This window comes from Chinchilla lanigera, unplaced genomic scaffold, assembly GCF_000276665.1.
Source record: "Chinchilla lanigera isolate Chin_1 unplaced genomic scaffold, ChiLan1.0 scaffold00043, whole genome shotgun sequence".
Classification (NCBI taxonomy): Eukaryota; Metazoa; Chordata; class Mammalia; order Rodentia; family Chinchillidae; genus Chinchilla; species Chinchilla lanigera.
This window is the reverse complement of record NW_004955444.1, coordinates 2,517,152-2,534,691: the sequence shown is the minus strand read 5'-3', so window position 1 is coordinate 2,534,691 and position 17,540 is coordinate 2,517,152. Positions and strand designations below refer to the sequence as shown.

Genomic DNA, 17,540 nt, shown 5'->3' with positions numbered 1-17,540 from the left:
CCGTGCTTCTTCTTGTCGTTGGAAATTTCTCTCCTCTTTGCTCCAAAAGTCACCTCACTTCCCTTTACATGTCCAAGTGCAGTGTTGCCTTCTACAGGAACACCTGTAAATATTCCTCTACAGACTTGTAGTAAATCAATGAGCTACAATGAATTAAAGTGCTACTTGTGTCTTCCCATCACACTCTGTAATAGACTGACTTAAAATAATGATTCTAACGGTGGTCTCTAGTTTATACCCGGGTACACATAAGGAGTTCAATAAATGTATGTTGAATAAGTAATCAACATAAAATTGTAATTGTTTCCCTTTATTTATTAGGATTCTATCAAGCATAAGGATAGTTTGCCAGGAGAGTAGGGAATTAGAATCCTAAGCATGACCTAGTAGAGGAAAGGTTAGTGGTATATCCTCAGCACTTGAATACCTCAAAGAAAAATAATTAACCCAGAAACTTAAGATTATCCACTTGAAGTTAAAAGCCAGTCACTAATACCGCACTGTCATGAGTCAGGTGTTGTCGGCGCCCCACTTGCAGCTCCCAACACTCATCATTTCAGTCTATCCTGATGGATTCATGATGCACCTGCAGGGAGTGGGCCACAGTGCTCAGGAGTTAGTGTATCTGGACATAGCTTTCAACCAACTGCAGAAGTGCTTTGCGATCCAGGTACCTCAGCTTTCTCACTGCTCTGAGGCACATTCTACAGTCTTACTGAACTCTGCGGAAGGACGAGTAGTCAGGCACAGGAGTAGCCTGTTCCGGAACACACCTTGACTTGCTTCATTCCGCGCCTCTGTTCTCCATTTCCGTCTGACTCCTGGGTTTCCTAGGACGACCTCCCAGATAAGCAGATGGCCTGCACGTTCTTTTTCAAAGTTCTTTCTCTGAGGTGAGCTCACCCTAAGCCAACCACAAATCTTTTCTAGCCTCCTAACAGCCCAGCACTCCTCGCAGGAGCACCAGTGGTGCGGGTAACGAGAGATGGCTCAGTATATGATGCTCCTCCTGGCTTCTAACGTTTGTGAACAGATGGACAATAGCACGGCCCTAAAAAGAGACTTTATAGAGAACATGCTAGGGGAGGAAGGAGGAAGAGATAATATCACTTGTGCTCCAGTAATGATGGGACAGAATTTATGAGCAGATGGTCTGTAACAGGTGCAACTATAATTAGAGAAGACTGTTTCTTTAGTCACTGAGGAAACTGCTATTATTATTTTGGAATCACAACCTCAGGATTTTATTGCATCATTTGCTTCCTTTTAACCTAATATTCGTCTTCAAAATCACTGGGTGGAAGTCAACAAATTTATTTCTACACCAACCCATCACAAAAAGAGCTAAACACACACACACACACACACACACACACACGAGTTTGTCTTTGACAAAGCTTGAAAAGCCATTAATAGTGCCTGAAATATCCTTCAACAAGTTCAGATGCTTGTTTTGTGAATAACTGAGTTTAGTCAAATAATTTTCTGGAGATGTAAATGAAGACTGCCAAGACTAAAGAAGGAATGTAAATTTTAGAGGAAAAGACGGTAAACTTGACTTCTTTTGCTCTCACTTTGTTAATTAGCCTTTTAGGAATAACCGGCCTCTTAAGAAGTTCTTGCTTGGCTCAAAGCCCCAAAATGCAAGCTATGCTCTTATCATGATGTGTTTGCTTTGTATTCAAGTTTACAGATCGCTAATTTCTCTTTAGTGGTTTGGAAGAAGTGTGTTTGGACAGTCACTTAAAACTAAATAGATGATGTCTGTATGTACAGATAATTTCAATTTTCCTTGCTGTCTCCATTTCAGTTGCCTGACTTCCTGAGAAGACCTGCCTTCCTTCAAAGCAGCAGTTTCCAATAAAATTCTGAAGCTTATCTCCAAGAAAAAAGAAAATTCAATGAATTAAGAACAAGAAGGTTTCCAATGAGGTAGGAACACTGAACTGCACATACAGTGTCTGCCAAAAAAAGTGTGTACACACTCCAGGAAAAGAAAATCTTGTGCAACTGTTTTAACACTAAATTCACTGAGACATCATGAGATGAAAATAAGTTACCCTTGGCCTCTGTAATTACCAGAGGTGCTCATGCCGGGGCCGCTAGCTTCCAGACCTCGTTCAGTGCAGCAAACTGCTGCTTGGGCATCTGAGGCCATTGAGATCGCTGCACACGCATTTTCAGTTTCTTCTCCAAGTGTAGTGGGTATTGTGTATCCTCCAGAGTTCTGCCTGTGAGGATAACACCATCTATGGAAAAAATATCGTACTATTTTTCTTTTCCTGAGGAGTGTATACATTTTTTCACGGACTTTGTATGTAATCACCCAAATTAAGTATGCTGAAAGGTGGGAGCTGTTTGAAAAAAGAGTAATAGCTAACCCACCACAGAAGGAAATTGCTCACAATTCCCTGGGAGGTGCTGGTGTTTATCGGAGAGTACCCTGGAGGAAAAAGAACACAATAACAGCGTGACTTCTGTTTTCCATTTTTAGTTCCCGGTTGCTAAGTGCACTTAGCACTTAGCGATCTCCGTACCTGTGCTCTCCGCGCCGGGCGTTCGGCGTGGGGAGCAGCAGATTCTCCCTTCTGGCATTTTCTCCTCACAGCCCATTTTCAGACCGCGTTTCCATGACCTTCTAGATGTTTATCAAAATTAGGGGTACAGGAACAGTCCCAGTCCAAGATGTGAGTGAATTACCTTGGCTCTTCTTGGGGCCCATCCAGTCTTGGATGGGGCACAAAATAAGTACGCATAGGAGCTAGAGGGGAGGAGAACGGCCCTGTGAAAAAGGTGCTCTGTTTGCATTTCCCTGTGCATGCCAGGATCCCGCTCGACAGTTTTCTTTCCACCTGCAATTTCAGATTAAAACTTAGGGCAGAGGACCTTCGCATTGTATGAGAAGACAAAGCACAGCAGTGACGTCCAAATCTGGTGACAGTGTTCTCACTTACAGCTGTGTGCAGTACTTGGTGTCTAGCGCAGCACTTCTAGTCAGTACTCAACACGGTGCACGTGGAGTGACAGGTGGATGAATGAATGAAAAGCAAGTTAGTGTAGTAGGAAAGGTGTCTATCCTTTTATTGCCTTGGGTGTTGACCTCCGTAGTCTCAGGAGCCAGCACCATAAGTGACACATTGAATATAAGCATAAAATTTATTGAATAAATGTGTAATCCTCATGACTCAAAGTATAAGACTAGTCCAGGCTCCATATTTACCAAGACTATGACATAGTGTGATATGAAAGCCCAAATCTCATACTGCAAATATAAACAATCTGTCTAGATTTGAGACTGATTTTTAATAGTTTCTCCAAAATGCTCTTCATTTTAAGGAACAACACATGACCACTAAATGACGGACTGTAGATGTAAAACCCCTCTGATGATAATAACTGTGTTATTTGCAACCTGTGTTTCTCAAGCATTTATATAATGATAAAGTTAAGGACAATTTCACAGTCACTAGCTGCTAAAATTCTGATTCACGCTTTTTCCACAGGTAGTACTGCAGTGGCTATTTCTCTATAAAGTGCTATCACTATCTTCTCAGTTCCAAGGGAGGACAAAAGCCTTTCATTAGAGAAAGAAATGCAAAATTTTGCATAAAAATGCAGTTACCACAAAACCAAAGCTGCCTTCAGTAAATCCATCCAACCACACCCAGGACTATATACTATATAACCACTGGACTGACACAGTTATCACACTTTCTTGATCTATATTCCACAGCCTAGATCCAGCCACCTCTGAAAGGCCCCACCTATGAGCGCATGAGGCTTTGGGAGAATATCTAGACACAAGCTATAACCTTTAGATAGAAACTGTAATGTACATCTGCAATGTTTTTACTCTTACAAACTCTTCCTGTAAGTTAACCTTCTTGAGCTCTCTATAATTTAATCTTAATTACTTAGCATTTTTAAACATTTAAGAAATCTCTGATGTCATTTCTTTTAGTTATCTTACAAAATATTGGAAGATGTTTAAAACCATGTGTTGTAGGAAGATATTATGAAGTGAGGATGTGGGGAGGAAAGAAGGGAAGTGAGGGAAGTGAGGAGGTAGAGAGTGAAAAGGAATCCATTTTGGGGGAAGAGGAATATAAGGAATCTGTATCTCCTATAATTACTTGAAATGAAATGAATACACTACACTAAGCACTCACAGGAGAGAGCATGTGGCCAAGGCTTTGAGAACTTTGCACAAAATACTTGGAAATTTACTAAATAAAGACCATAACAACAATGTAAGGTTTTTACCTTGTTTGTCTTTGCAGGGAAACATACAATTCCCTATAATCATGAAGTTGTGGTATCATAAACTATTTAGTGTTTGAAAGTGATCTGTCATTTTATAGGTCATTGATAGGGAATCTGAGGCTCAGAGAGGGAAAGCGACTTGCCCAGGGTCACACAGGAAGTTAAATTCCACCTTTTGAGTATTTTTCTTAAGGACACCATATATGTGTATATGTGTATGCGTGTGTGTGTGTGTGTGTGTGTGTGTGTGTGTATCTTACGTTATATATATAACATGTATGTAAAAGTTTCACAGTTATTGACATATAAGTCTTATGTTATAGTTCCAGGTATCAAAGGTTGCCAAGCTATACGATGGTTGGGTAAGTTACATTCACAGATAAACTTTTATTTTTAAATCTAAGACTAGAAGCATCTCAATTTTCAGAATTGTAATATAGCTGGTGCGATATATTTATGATTTTGAACATAATATTTCTAAGAAGTCACATGACTAAAAATATAAAATGACAATATTAAAAAATACCCAATGAAGTTCAAAAAAAGGAAGGAAATGAAATAATTTATTAGTATCCAGAGCACTAGAGTCTTAGGCTTTACCCATAAAATCGATTAAAATGAATTCAAGTAAGTAATTTTATAAGTAAACTCCATTTTGACTCTGAAACCGTTACGGTCTTTTACAAAATTCCGCTTAAAATATGACAAGTTTCAAACTTCCTGCAAACATAGAAAGACTTAAAATCTATTTTAAAATCTAATTTTAAACACCAGGAATTTTGTGTTCCCCTAAATTTGATGTTAAAGTAACCATTCATCTTCACTTACAGTATGCTGTAGCTGGAGTTGGACAGAGACAAAAATATTACATTTAAGCATTGTGCCCTTATTTCTTAATGGATTTTTTGAAATTTAAAATAATGCTTTACCTAGAGGCTTGATTCCCTTTTGTGCAACTTTTTCGTTAGCCATGCTAATGCAGTCAGTCACTCAGGATAGAAAATTATTCTTTCGTTTCTGTTTGTTTGCTGAAGATCTTTTTTAGAATATCAAGTTTTAAGATAGTATTAATACAAGACATTTTGGGGAGGGAGTTTTAATATCCACCATTAATGCTGTGTTTCACTGGCTTTCAAAACACCATGCTCTCCTACTTTTCTTCCTTTCTCCTTAGGCATTCCTTCCAGTCTGTTAGTGAAACCTCCACCCCTCGACCTCTGGTGTTACAGAGCTCTAACGTTTGTTCCTAACCTTCCAATCCCTTATCTACACTCCCTGTTTATGAGTTTATCCCAGTCCCGTTAATTTCACAGTTCACTCACCCATGTTCCAGGCTTATAATTCCAGTTTTCCACTAAAATTTCCACATATACACCATTAGCATTTTAAACTGAACAAAGTAAACTTAATTTTTCCCGGCTTCATATCTCACTGTTGTGGAGGCTAAAAGCCTTGCCTCTGTCCCTAAACTTCCGCTTTCCCACAGAGCCTACGTGTGGTCTCTCAGAAGTTCTCGCCAGCTGTAATTTCAAAATCTTCCTTGTAACCATTTATCTCCATTATCTTCTTGCAACTCTATCCCTTTTTGTCTCACTTGCTGCTCTGGGCAGTCTGTTACGTGACCTACCTCCCTTCCCTTACCCCACTCCTTACACCGGAATCTATAACCAGTATAAGAGCTACAACAATGATCTTTTTAAAAGAAATAATATCTTTGCTCAAAATCCTGGTTCCCACCATTCACACTGTTTTTCGTTGTCCGTCTGGCCTCATTCAGTGTTTGTTTGTCCTGCCTTACTCCAGGCTCATTGGCTACTGCTCTGGTCCCCTCACATATTCACTTGCAGGATTCCCTGCTCCAAAGGCCTTTACAGTATTGAGACCATTTGCTTTTTCCTGAAGCCTGAAGGATCTGTAAGACTCCTCCAAACAAGAGCAAAGCACACAGTCACCTTTAATTTTGTGAAGATGTTTGTAGAAGACATTTTACAAAAGATAAGCTACATTTCACTTTGTCCGTGACGCAGACACCTAGCAAGGCATAAATTGATTAAACAGCAAATGAGAACCCATAGAACTAAAACAGGTGAAACCAATATGTTTTAAGCAGTGACTGGGCAAGCACTGTAGCCTTGTGAGTTACACCATAGCTTCAATATTTCATTGACCAAAATCCTTGAGGGTCTTTCCAGACATCCATTAACATCCTTAGACATTCTGAACAGGAAGTCATCCCGGTTCAGGAACCTGCTTCTAACAAGATCTTAGATGATTCCACAGCAAAGACTTACATATTGTCCCCTGAGAGTCCCAAGCTGCATGTATTTGCTTGCATACGAGGCGGGGGCCTGAAATGAGCTGGTAGAGATCACCAAAGGGATGAAACTGAAGATCCACAGATAGCTCACAGCCAGAGTGACTGTGGCTGCCCTGGGGATTGGTAGAGCACAGTTGCAGGTGTGTCTAGGTGGGTCGCAGAGGCGCGGCTTCGAGGTCTGTGTTTGGCCCCTCACCATTCTGCTGTGGCAGTCTTCCCTTGCTCTGCTTCACAGGCGCCATAAACTAAGCAGCTTTGCACAGCCATGGCCTTCCACCAAGCCATGATGTCTCTGCCTTGGGACCAGCAGATCACAGACCAAATCCCCCAAACCAGAAGTGAAATTAAACCTCTCCTCCTTCTAATTATGGCTGTTGGCTATGGTGTCTCCAGGAGCCGACTACTGGAAGAAACTGCTACCAGAGAAGTAGGCTGGTAACTGGCTGATCCTGAGTTTGGAAGTCTTGGGAAGTGGCAGCGGTGTCGAAGGAATCTGAAAAGTGTTGAAGCTGTGGGCTGGAGAAGCCTTAGGATACTGCAAATAGAGCTTGACGGATGTTCTAATCAGAGGAAAGCAGCTCGGGATGTCATTGGGCACATGAACAAAGGCTTGGGAGGTTCCAGATAAGAGTAGAGACTCTGTAGGTAGTTGGAGTGAGGTCATTTGTGCTATTTTCTGGCAATGTTCCTAAAGTTTGCCCATGTCCTGAAACTTTGTGGGAAAATGAGAACAGGAGTTGTGGAGTGATTAATTCGGCAGAGGAAATACTGAGCCAGTCAGATATTTAGGTTGTGGCAGTGGGTATTGCTGATTGCTTTTAGCAAGCAAAGCTAAAGTAGAAAAAAGTGGAAAAAGTTAAATTTTGGCCCAGAAAGAATTATGTGTAAAGTTGCAACCAAAGGAGGTAGGGCCATGAAGAGATGAGCATCATTAACAAGAAACCAGGAACTTTCGGCAGGGGCAAGAGGAAGGATTCCTTGAGAATATCCCGTGAATTAGAAAGAGCCATACTTAAGGGTGCAAAATGTCAATCTTTCATTTGAGAAGAGAGTTCCTGGGACCCCCATTCAAGAAGAACCTCCCAGGGAGCTGCTGCCTAGAATTCACTTTACTGTGCTCAGCCATCCAGGCACTCAGAGGCCACTGTAGGTATGGCCTCAGGGGGCCGGGTTATTGCTTCCTCTGACGTCAGACCGAGGCATCGTTCATGTGGTGCTGGTTTTCCTAGCAGGTAAAATGGAAAGGTCTGGGGTCAGTGAGGGTTCCACCTATGTTTCAAAGAAGGCCTGGGAGCCTAGGCAAGGTGCCCCTGAGAGGATACGGCATGAAGCTATAGGAATGAAGCCAAGGGTGCAGCAGAGAACTCAGGAAGTCAGAAATGGCAGCGATGTGGAGAGTCAGCTAAGGTAAGGAGAGCTGTGGGAAATGAGCGAGGCCAGCACAAAAGGAAGGACTAGGGCCCTGCAGTCGACCCGGCTGTGGAAGTGCACGAGCCTTTCACAGCTCGCATTTTACCAGTGTGTGCCCCGTGTGCTGGACATGGTCCTGGAAGACTTCAGCCAACCTAGGTTTTGGTCTTGTTTCACTATTTATTTTCTATACTCTTACGCCTCCATTTTCAAAGGGGAATGTTTACCCTATGCTGTTGTGCCTTGGAATTACATAATTTGTTTTTGATTTTTACGTAGGTTCAGTTTGTCTTCAGTCTCAGAAGAAACTTAGAGTTGGACTTTTGAAAAATGCTGGAACTGTTGAGACTTTAAGGAACAGATTATTGCATTTCTGGTTGTACATAGGATAGTTGTATTTTGTTAGGCACAACTGTCAACTTCCCATTATCTTTCTAGGAAGCTGGAGATTCAGTGTGGTTTCAGGAGATGGGTTTGGGTAGCAAGTTCACAAGGGGTGGTACACAGTGGTAGGTGGGGAGTGTTAAGGGTGGCGTTTCAACATGATTTGCTTTGGAATTTGCCCTGGAGATTGGTGGAACACACTTCTAAGGGTTTGAGTGAGTTGGGAGGCATAGCTTGAGGGTTTCTGTCTGATCCTTCATCCTTTGTGTTCCTGCCATCTTCTCCTGCTCTGCTTCCCAGCCTTATTAACTAAGCAGCTATGTTCCTCTACATACTTTCAGCATGCCATATTTCTGGTTTGCATCCAGCTCGTCATAAATTGAATCCCTCAACACTGAGCAAAACTAAACCTTTGCTCATTTAAGTTCTGGGTGTCAGGTATTCTTTTCCAGAGACAAGAGAGCTGCCTAACACATAGACAAAAGAGGAAGAAGAGTCCATGAGGATGAACGTAGATAGCATCCTAAGCACTGCTGGCTAGGAATTTGGTAAATTCATTTATAGGACCAACACCCAAATGGTATTATGTATGTTTATAAATTGCTAGGTGTTTTATAAATTTAAATACCAAAACGCTGTTACATTTCTCACTACAAAATTTTATGCACATGAGTATCATGGGTGTAAATAAATTCTCAGATCAAGGATTTAGAAATAGAAATGTAGGTATGTAAAAAATATGTATTCTAGGTCTTCTGCTGATAACATCCTAATACCTTTACAATTTCCTAAATGAACCACATCAAGTACAATTTAGAAAAAAAAATCTGACTGTTCATCTCTTTATAATTCTCTTTCCTCATGCTCTCTCTGCCCTCTGTACACACCATTAGACATGGCCCCCCAGCATGGGGAGGGTAAGAACCCAGGGATCATAATGGCTTGGCAGTGGACACACAGCTGGAGAAAAGGTCGAGGAAGACATGCCCGGAGCGTCCTGGTGTAAGATGCACAAGGCTTCTTGGAGCGAGGAGATTCTACATGGGGAAGTTGCTATAGCAACCTCTCAGTACAGCTAGTCATGGCCAGTGGCAAGGTGGGAGAGTTGTGAGGGACGGGAGGATGCCAGCGACAAGAATTTGTTTAAATACTCACTAATTCAATAAGTAAGGATGTTGAGGATGATAGCAATACATGTTTCTCTGTTTGAGGATTTAAAGTATGAAAAAGACAAAAGTTAGAATGAAATCTGGTATTGTATGAAAGACGGTGATATAATAAACTCGTGTTTTTACACATAGAAAAAACAGATGTAAAATATATCTGTGTATAGAAATATAAATGTGTGTGAGTTTGTTTCCACATGTGTGTATAAGTGTGTATGTGTATGTAAATCACCGAGCACTGTTACAGGGTAAGAGACAACTACTCCCTGGTAGGGATGAGCATGCGCACAGGTGGTATCCAGAGCTTGCTCTCTAAGTGCAGGTCTCCATTAGAGAAACCAGAGCTCTCTGAAGAAATGGCTGATTCCAGAGCTAGAGGAGGAAGAAATAAAATGTGCCTAAAATATACTTTTGTTCTAAAAATATTTAAGGTATTAAATAATGATGGGAAATGTACAAAAACATATAAGCTACATTGGAAAAATTTCCTCTGGATAAATTTTATGTGATGTAAGCTTCATAGTAAGTAACTACAGAAGCAGATTATAGTCTGCTGGATAAAAGTCTACGAGTCCATGATACCAGCAATTAATTATGTTTGATGTTTACAGAACACAGAGTACCTTATAAACCTTACTAATGATGACAGAGAAACAAATAGGCTTATAGTGGAAAAGACAGATGACACTCTCAATGAAATGAGTAAAATTAATACCCCAGGAAGGTACAAATTTTAAAATTTTGCCAAAATTTTTTAATGGGATGCAAGAGAAAAAATAAAGCATGACAGATGTAATCATAAGACAAACACAAAAGTCTACAAAAGCAAGTGATCTGTAATCCTTAGAAATTTCAAGCTCATAAAATGTAAAAAGAGCCCAAGAAAATTTTCCACATTAATGAAACTAAATAGAGAAATTAAATGTTGGATTGTGGACTCTTCCTTCCAACATGATGGGCATTAGTGGGATAATTGACAAAACTGGAACGTGATCTGAGGGTGGAATAGCATTGCAGTCAGTATGAACTTTCTAATTTTCATGGTTTTAGTTGTTTGTATGTTCATGAAAAAAATAGAGTATTTGGGATTGACGGTGCAGGATTTTGGCTCTCAAGTCATTTGGGAAATAAATCATTTTTACTGTTACTTCCACTTTTCTGTTACTTCACTGTTGTCTAGAACAGTTACATACAACAAAATCCCTTAACCAGGTCATCCTACACACACCTAGTACAGTTAAAAGTCTGCTAACAATGGTCATGTCCTGGTTACCTTGCTATCATTACTGAGACAAAATACCCGACACCCAAGGTTAAAGGAGGAAAGGTTTATTTAGCTCACAGTCTGTAGAGGTTTCAGTGCATAATTAGCTGACTCCAAGGCGAAGTGCACAGGGCAGAGGGGCAACCGTTCACGGTGGCAGAAGACAGCAAAAGCAGCAAGAGCAAACGGGAAGACAGGCCTCTTTCTGCCCTTTATTTCATCCCAGACTGCTGGGCTCAGAGTGGTGCCAGTCCACTCGCTGGGCTGACCCAGCAGTCACCCCTCTTCACCCACCTCCCCTTAATCCCAGCACCCTAATCCTGGCATTGCACCATGATTAAATCACAAACCTTAGATTCAGCTACTTCCAAAAGAGCCCCACCTAAGAGTTCATGAAGCTTTCGGCGGGGGCATCGAGACACAAACCGTGACAGGTGGTCAGCTTCTCATCCATTAGCACTATTCCCTTTTGGCTTTCTGGTAATCTCTCATTTCTTCAGCCTGAGATTTTAGGGGCTTTTTCACAATGATATTTTCGTCCTTTCATATGTCTGTGAGATCAGTATTAAAATAAAACCAGTAAGTCCACAAGAATGAAAACAAGTTCTTGAAGAATTTATAAATTTCTATCTGCCTTCGTACTGTAGGAATGTGGCATGAAATTTAGGGGGAAAAAGTCATAAAGAACTGTCACAGTCAGGACTCCAAAGCAGTTGAGGTCTGTATGGTCTCTAAGAGGCCCACGATAAACCAACAGGTTACAGCTGTACATCTGAACAGGAATGCAGTGTTTGAAATCATGTTCCATATCAAACCGTGAAACAATGGGGCAATTGGTGAGTTTAAAACAAATTCTTGCTTTCAACAACTAAATAAATCAATACTTAGTATAGTGAAAACTGAACTCCCATAAGTCCAGGCAGTTAAAACAAATCCGTTGTTCTACTAGCCTACACCTGTTTGTAAACAGCAGTAAGACGTGAGAACACCCAGGAGTCCAATGGACTTTCTAAATATAGCTTTCCCTTTTTCCAGAGGCCTCGAGAAGAATGCTTTCTTTTGTGAAAACCTGGCATTTATAAATGACGCACAGACATTAATGTCACAGACTGAGACCTAGAAAATATTTGAAATATTTTCTTAGTCTGGAAACCCACATTCTGGCAGCATGAAAACTGAAACCCAATGAAATTAAATATTTTACTCACCATCACATGTCAAACAAATAACAATTATAGCATGCAGTCCTCTGTTTTCTAAATTCATTGAAAATGGCATAAAATAGATTGCAAAATTGCTTTTTCCTTTCCCTCAACACCATATTCTCTCTTGCCTGTTAGAGAGATAGCATTACTCGCCAACATTAGCTGTAAACTACCTTTTAACTTGCACTTTTGAAATGCTATTTCTGTCTTTAAAATTTGTGAGAACGATTATTTCTTTACTTAGCTGCTTGCATTTATAGTGTTCTACTGTTAAGTCTTTATGCAAACAGTACGTACAGAAATGTACTGTAGAGGAGATAAGAATCTAAGACAACAAGTAGAGATAGTATGTTTTAAGAGTGGATGGAGAGGGAAGAAAATGCAAATGTAATTTTTTTAAAAATGTGCGGCAAGCTAACTAGTGTTTGGATAGATCTACTACAATCCAAGTTAAATTGCAGAGTAGCTTCTGTGTTTACATTGTCTCAGACTATGGAGTAAAGAAGCAAAGCACCAATATGCTATGTATAACAGCCATTGTTGAATTCCTATTATCTTGTTTTTTTAAAAAGCTGTATCATTTTTAATATTGTTTATTCTCTTTAAAATTAAAAATTTAAAAATTTAAAAAATAAAATAAACAAAGCAACAAGATTTTTGTATTTTACCAGTGCATGTTATTTCCTAAAAACCTCTAAAATTTTTTAATAAAAAGCTGAAAAATGATATTTAAACTCAACAGTTATGATTTGCCCTGTCTATACTTTTTAGCATTGTGGATTGTGTGTGTGTGTGTGTGAGAGTGTGCACATGTGCTATCAAATTTTGCTAGATTTGATAGTGGCGTCAGCCAGTGGTAAATGTAAAGTCACCATAAGTGATTTACATGTGCAAACAGTTTCAACATTTGAATACCTCTCTTCCAGCACTTAGAGAGAAGCATAACTAAATACAACTGTAATGTGATATTTGAAATCTGTTTTGTTCTCAGTCATTTGAGAAGTGCTCGTTCTATGTGGTTATAAAGTTTCCAGTTGTGTTCTAAAAATATTAAAAGTTGGTGAGAATTAAAAAAATTATTGTTGTGGCATATGCAACAATTAAAGCCTAGAAGATATGCTATGCGCCAGGCCTTCTAATTATCACTCAGCTAAGTTTAGTAGACATAAAACATTATGGAAATTGGATGCAGACATTAGTAATTCTTAATAATAAAATATTTTTAGTTAGGTAAGTATCAAAGAAAGTCTAACTTATTCCACAAGGTAATGAATGGAAGAATTTTAAGAAATATTTTGTACCTTGCACACCACATAAAATCTTTTCTGAAATTTAAAGGAGAATTAGAAAAATAGACACTGTTTATTCTCAAGTAGTGTCAAGGAAATATCTCCATTTTTGAAAACTTTTGACTTCTCAATTCAGTGGATTTTATGAATCTCTCAGATTGAATCTTGTTAAATTCAGCATTTAGTATTTTAAATAGTTTCCCAAATGTTCATGGTAATGGAATAAAATTATAACAGTAGTTTTCAGTACTAATAGTAGACTCAACAGCAAATACACTCAGTATTAGCCCGGTGTCCCGGTGCATGCCTGTAATCGCAGTACTCTGGGAGACAGGCAGGAGGTCAGAAACTGGAGCCCAGTTGGGGCAATTTAGTAACTTCGAGAGATTCTCTCTCAAAAACAGAAAGAAAAAAAGGCTTGGGGATGTAGCTTCATGTGACGTATCTAGGTTTAATCCCGAGCACTTTGAAAGAAAAGATGTTCAACTTTGATACTCATGTGATTTTGATAGTCTATAAAATATCACGGTTTTCCAAAAATTTCGTATCATGGACAAAGTAAATGTACTGATTATTTATCTTCTTACCTTATGAAACATATGCTATTCATATTTGAAAATATTTTTCCATGGATTATCTCATTTGAAAGTGTCTTGATTTATGTATCCATATACATATATAGAGAGTATATTTAATATATATACATGTATATATTATATCTGGATACATTTCTTATGAAAATACTTTCTTAATTACATTTAAATATGTTCATTTTTCACTGTTGCTATTCAATATTCCCTCTGAATCTATCCCACTGAGTTAAAAAAAAAATTCTATTTAAAGAAAATGTATGGAAATTCTTCAAATAACATATAGCAATGTCAGAGAAAAAGAATATTGAAAGCTATACTAGTGAGTAACCATTAATAAAAAAGTTTAATGAAAGCTGAGTGTATATAGTAAATGTGAAAATCATTAATTATAATTCTGAGCAATGATATTTTCAGTAATTAAGGGAGATAAATATATAGTAGTAACTACAAAGCAGATGAACTGGCACTGGTTAGACATGTATTTTTAAAATGTTGAGATGTAGTTATAGCAACTGTTTTTAGCTGAGAAGAGGCATATTGAGAATGTTCAAGTACTATTTCAATTTGAATAGATATTTAGATACCATGCAGAAAATATTTGCTAGCATGGGTCTGAAATGTTTTAATTAATGCATTTTCAGTCATTCAAAAAGGAAAAGATCACTGAATTTAAATGTCACCTTATGACACCCTAAAGCACCCGTTTTAGTTTCCGTGCTGCTGTCCCCTTTGCATTCACCAAGTTACCCCGTCTTCTCATTTACCCAAGTTAGAAATTTAGGAGCATCCCTGGTTCTCATCCTAAAGACCCATCTTCACGCCTCCCGCTCAGTCAGTCTGGAGTCCCCGGCTGTCCTGTACCAGACAGCTCTCTCCAGCGTGAACCTGCCTCTCCCGTGCGCCTGGCCGAATGTCTTTGCCTCAGGCTGCCAGCGAAATTGTTTCGAATTCACTGTGAGCAGGGCCAGTCTCAGACACCTGCACTTCTGAAGCTCCACACTACACCTTACCAAATTAATCAAATGTATTAAAATGATCTGACATATATTCAATATAATTTGTATGTAATTAATCATAACAGCTGGTTGGTGTTTCACTTTATGACTTATAGTAATATTGGTGTTAAAAATATTAAACATGTTTTATCTCAATTTTTTTCACATCGATTGCTTCAACATGATTCTATTTTTTTGTTTTAAGGATAAAAGAACGAAAACATATTAACAAACATACATACATTTACGAAATAACTCAAGAGCAAGACAAGCAATACTAAATTTCCGACAAGGTGATAGGAAATTAACAATGACTGTTGTATTACATATTGATTTCTTCAAAGTGGTTACTCAGGAAAACAAATATAGACATGTAAGATTGATCAATTTTGTTTTTGTTTTTTCCAAAATTTGGAAACATTTTCTCAGGAATCAAATAGTTTATAAATCCTTTTCAAACCCATACTCTCTAAGGAGTGTGCTTTTACTTTCACAAGACTGGAAATACCTACCAGTAAGATATCTGAAAATGGGGACCATCACCAAGATGAGCAGCCCACGTGTGTGAGCGCTGGAATCGAAAGTGTTCATAGACAAATACAGAGGACAGGAAGAGATGGAGCAGTGATTCATGTGTGAATCAGATGATTTTGTGTTCTATATTACCGCTTACTTATTTAAAAAGAAATATTGATAGTAAGCCATCGACAGAAAATGAAGTAAGCTTAATATATCCCAAAACAAATGTGACAAAATGATTAACTGGTCCTGTAAGTGGTTCCATCACTTACTAGTTTCATAATTTAAGGTTTTTAAACCTTTAAAACAGAAACGATGAGAACAGCACTTTAATAGAGTCAAGAGAAATGTAAACCATATCATCTTGATACACTCAGTGTTTCTGGCTGTTTTTACATTTTTATTGCTAGCTTTCAGGACGCACTAGCAAACAGCAGCTGTTTTATTGTTGCTGTTAAACCTTGGAACAGCCTAGAAAATGTGGGCATTATTAGGCCCTTCACTGTGAGCGTAAAGATGGGAAACAATGAGTTATTTTGAAAAGTATTTCAGTGTTCTAAAATGTTTTCCAGAGCTAAACATTTACTTGACATGGGGGAAAATCTTAGTCTAGCAAGAAGGTATATACATGCGTCTTAAAACTCCCTTCCCTCGTTGGCTTCATAGAGAACTGGTGAAGGAGAAGAGGCAGTGGTTTTAGAAAGTATCTGTACAGAACCTACCACCAGCCTCCGGCTCTTAATGCTTCTGTGATTTCCATGTGTGTGAGTCCAGATCCGCAGTCTGAAGTCCGCACTGCCACTGACTGTAAGACATGGTTCAACTCCATTAACCTCTTTCTGCGTTAGTGTCTTCGTTGTAAGGTGCAAATAACATGACTTGTCACTTCCTGACCAGAGGTACTTCTACAGCTAATTGACTGCCTCAGCAGGTAGACTGGTAAGAGTGTATGATAAATGATTTATAAACCCTTGGAAATGTTAAATAAATTATGTAAAAAGCAGTACCATGATGGCAGAACAAATTATTCTATACATTACTTTTGAGCTTTAGTAATATGTGTTTGAGTCTTTAAGCCTAATAAGAGGGAGCCCCCAGTTAAGTGAAAATAGATTTTTTTTTTGGTAATTCATTTCATAACTTTCACTTGTACAACTTTGCAGTGCATAATGACATTAATTCAGGGAGTTAGGGTGTGTACATAACACATCTTAATTCTTTTACCTCCCTTTCTTCTCCCTAATTCCAAAATGCTTTCTTTGGCTGTCGTTTATGTTTTTTTAAGTTCTTCTTGAAATTGGGGATATTCTGAAGAAAAAATATTCTACAGTGATTACAGTTCATCTCCTTAAATTGATGAGGTAATTCACTAAGCAGGAAAGTAACTGAGTAAGAGGAAAGAAATATACCTATAAAAAAAACCTATGACCTTGAAAAAAATTACTTAACCAGTGATAATCTTCAGATTATGGAGAATAAATTTGGATGAGAAAGCAGCAATAAAAAAGTCTGGGCCAAAACTTGTGGGGGATTCAGAAATCAAACAATCATATTGCAAGGAAAATGTAGTACAGAAAAATGATCAACTGAATATAATTCTCACTTAATACGGAGTTCCATCAACACTTGTAATGAAGTCTTTCGTTCTACTCAGAGATGCGAAAGGGTGTGTAACTTACAAGTTGGCTGGGAAAATGAGAAGGGACTTTATTGTCATTCATTGGAAAGAAGAATATTGGAGGTTGAGAGAACAACATGGGAAAATGCCCGGGAGACAGCCAGGAATACTGCATGTGTTATTGTACCTTAGTGTGCATGAAACAGATATTGTAGAATCTACTAAAATAGATTGGCTTAAAACTTAAGAGAGCTATATGAAAGTTTTAAACTATGTTTTGTGGCTTCCTAAGAGCCATTAAGTTTTTTAGTACTATTTATGCTTTAAAAAGTTAATTCTTATAATAAAAATACACTGAAAAGAATGTGTTTAAATAAGTGTGTGGACAGCCTAAACTGCAATTGTTAAAGAGATGGTAAAGGTCGTAGCTGAAGAAAGAAGGAAATTAAGCATTTTTAACTGGCATTGAATGGATAGAATTAAACAGTGAATTCTGAAAGATGGTAATGAGACTGAG

General features: G+C 38.5%; 1 protein-coding gene across 1 annotated transcript in view; it reads left to right on the top strand.

Annotated features, from left to right (window-relative positions):
- Positions 1-1,810: 1,810 nt before the first annotated feature.
- The window catches only part of Pkia (protein kinase (cAMP-dependent, catalytic) inhibitor alpha), a 34,097-nt gene continuing 18,367 nt past the window's right edge, over positions 1,811-17,540 (top strand). The window contains exon 1 of the mRNA XM_005392067.1: positions 1,811-1,932. The gene's annotated coding sequence lies outside the window, so the exon portion shown is untranslated. The remainder of the gene's footprint in view (positions 1,933-17,540) is intronic.